At 37.8% G+C, this 3,572-nt stretch overlaps 1 long non-coding RNA gene across 1 annotated transcript; it reads left to right on the top strand.

Moving 5' to 3' along the window:
• The first annotated feature begins 632 nt into the window (after window positions 1-632).
• On the top strand, window positions 633-1,784 carry LOC123657755. Its single transcript, XR_006743759.1, has 2 exons — window positions 633-844; window positions 1,547-1,784. It is a non-coding gene; the product is annotated as an uncharacterized LOC123657755 (long non-coding RNA).
• The last annotated feature ends 1,788 nt before the right edge of the window (window positions 1,785-3,572 follow it).

The following is a 3,572-nucleotide window of genomic DNA, read 5'->3' on the forward strand; positions in this document are numbered from 1 at the left end:
ACCATTCCACGCGGACATGATTTGTGCCATAACTATCTATAAAAATTAAGTTCTTAAGTTATGAATTGATAATATTTTTTTAAAAAACTAGCTGACTCGGCAAACGTTGTCTTGCCGCTAAACGCTTTTTAAAAATAGGTTTTTAAAATAGGTTAAGTTGATCGTAGAGGGTTGAAAATTTAGGGCTGTATGTATTTTTTAATGTTGTATTATGATATGATTTTCTATGGAAAATAAAATAAAAAATAATTATAATTTATCTAAAAAAAAAAAAATTTTTTTTGAAGTAGACCTTAACATTTAGGGGGATAAAAAATAGATGTTGTTCAATTCTCAGACTTACCCGATATGCACACAAAATTTCATGAGAATCGGTCAAGCCGTTTCGGAGGAGTTTAACTACAAACACCGCGACACGAGAATTTTATATATTAGATTATACAGTTAAAGTTTGAAGCTGGAGCAGTCATCAAAATAAAAGAGACAAAAACGTAATATTTTTCAGTCTAAATTTTTTGCCTCAGGATTTACATATCGAGTTATATTTCGTTTTTAATGTGATAATAAACGCAGATAACAGGACGACGAGCACCATCCATAATACCTGTGAACATTAACATAAAGCGTTAACGCGGGTATATATATCGACTGTCGCCACTGCACCTTGCATCATTTGCTTACCGCTATCAGAGCTCTAAGCAAAATTATACACAAAATGTCTCGCACAAGCTTAATACTTCTTCTTGTTTGTTTCGTGTGCGTCGCCGAGATTACAAATGCATACTTCATTAAAGAAAGCAGTAGCAGTGCAGTTCATCAATCATGTTTAAGTAAGGGAAAATCTGTAAGTTTGTTTTCTTTTGTAAATTTTTAAATGTGTGTTATAATTTAACTTTTAGTCATTTCAGTTTTCAGTTACAAATATTGGTTGTGCCTTCATAGGTAGCTGCTAGAAATACTTTTCTAAAGAGGAATTTTCATTTCTTCGATACGATAACACAGTTTGTAGGAAAAGAAAAGTCAACCGACAACGTTCGGAATAGTCTTTTTTTATAACTAGGTCGGAAAACAAGCGTACGGCTCACCTGATGGTAAGCGATTACCGTAGCTTATAGACGCCTGCAGCACTAGAAGCATAGCAAGCGCGTTGCCGACCCTACCCCCAATCCCCCCAGGAGCTTTGGTCACCTTACTTACCATCAGGAACAGACCACTGCTTGAAAGCAGATGCGAATAATAATTTAGCTATGATCTTTTGTAAAGTCGAGGTACTACCCCATACCCCAGTCGGGCTGCTCCATATTTTGAGCAGGATATTTCCTGTTGTGCTCTACCCCAGTTAGAGTTATCAATTGTCGTCCCTGCAGAGGCAAATCTTTTGACTAATACCGAAGTGGATGTAAAGCTACAGACCAAAACGAAAACAAACAGGAAAACACTTTATTTTAAATATATATGTGGATGACTATTAACTAATATTAATGAGGCTATTATTACTTACTTGAGCTTACATTTTGATGTATCTAATGACTGATTTTTTTTACAGTGTAAGCGCAATGATGATTGCTGCGATAAACTATGTTTTCCATTCGTGCAGAAATGCGTTAAGAAATAATTTTGTTTGAAATGAATATAATATTATATTATTTAATTATTTACCGTAAGGTACGGAATGGGTTAATATTAGATAAATCTGGAGACTTTGGTGATTTTTTCTTAAAATTATTGTACCTAGATATGATATTATACAATAAGGTTAACACAATAAAATGAAATGAAACGTTCGTTTGTTTATTTACTGAAATCCCAGTTAATCATCTCATCAATCAACTTTCAAAGTCATGGTGGAATTTTAAAGAAGAAAATATGCAATCGTAAGATCCAAGTGACTTGTTCCTAACTTCCTTGATTACGTTTCAAAAGCAACATTCATCTGCAATTACAACTTTTTTGAGTTTTAAATCTGAACTTTAGTTGTTTCTAGATTATAATCGAAAATATCGGCGTCATCTAAGTACATAAAAATATAGTGAAGAAAAAGGAATCTCATTCCTAATTAACTTTATTTGGTATTAAACATTCCAATGACTTATTGCTCAAATAGAGATACTTATAACTCTGCAGGAGACGTATCGTACTATTATGCTCAGTTCAAAATTTACATAGTAGGTCATAGAAGATTTGTATACCCTAAAGATCGAAGGGTATCACGATGACATTCTGCGTGATTCGGTTGTCAGAGGCAGCTATCCCACAAAGCACTTTCCTTTTCAGGTAATCTTTTCAGAATAGAAAAGTGAAGCAGTAGAGGAAGATAATATAAATTAAATAGGTCATGTATTCATAACACACAAAATTAGTGATTAAAGCAAAAAACAGAACCGTTGAAGGTCGTCCACCAGAGCGTTAAGAGCATGGCGTAAATATAAAAAGATAAAGTGATTTCAATAATAGCAACGTTTTGATGATTAATAGTAATAATTTCTTTAACAAAAAGTCACGATGTACCATTACAAAGCGCCTAAGTCAGTATTGATGAATGCGTCGTTCTTGACTTCACAGTTAACAAAAATGAGATCTGTTAGGTGCCAGGACTGCAGGACCTTGGCACAGAGTCTTTGAGTCTCTGGACTGGACGACTCCATCACGAAGGAGATGGTGGCCGTGGCCGTAACTGCACTGGGACTCTGTGCTGCGCCATCTGTACAAGCGCTGGAAAACCAGCGATGCACGCAATGGGGGATTGTCGCCCTCCAAAAATCTGAAGGAAACCGGGGCTTAAACCAAACGCCCCTAGTAGCCATTAAGCTGCGGAGGAGACTTGAACGAGAGAGACAGATTATACATACAATTATTACCATATACCATCATTTCAGCTTATCCCAGTCCACTGCTGGACATAGGCCTGCACAAGTTCACACCAAAAATGGCGTAAACTCGTGTGTTTTGCCCATACTCACCACGCTATGCAGGCTGGCTTTGTCGCACAGAAGACGCTGCTGCCCGATGGGATCGCGCTAGCATTCGCCACCTCGCCCGGTAGGCTCGGACAAAGCCTCTGGACCTCGGCACAATGGTGAGGTGGCCTCGCTCACAACAAGGCCACCACTCGAAGTGTGGGGTCGTGTCGTTCGGCCGGCCGAAGTACCCGGACTATCGGCCGGCGACCTCACTATTACGAGGGGGGGGGGGAGGAGGTGGACAAGCCGTCTCCTCCTTGTCTCCGTACGTCTGCACTCTTCGTAGAAGGAGAAAGATGGTAGTGGAACTGTGTTATCCTTTAGTCGCCTCTTACGAAACCCACGGGAAGAGAGGTGGTGGCTATAATCTTTATTACCGTGGCCACACAGCACTTATCATATAGCATACAACAAATAATATACCCAATAACAGATTTCCCTAAGGTTAACAAATTGGTATTATGCATATATCGTTGACAAAAAAGAAAAAGAAAACAACGGTCACAATCAGTACATTCCGATACACTTATAAGAGAATTTTGAGACACAGTTAACAAACACTTAGCAATACACATACTTAAATATTATACGAGTAGTTAAAGAGGCATATGT

The sequence above is a fragment of the Melitaea cinxia genome, chromosome 11, assembly GCF_905220565.1.
Source record: "Melitaea cinxia chromosome 11, ilMelCinx1.1, whole genome shotgun sequence".
Taxonomy (NCBI): domain Eukaryota; kingdom Metazoa; phylum Arthropoda; class Insecta; order Lepidoptera; family Nymphalidae; genus Melitaea; species Melitaea cinxia.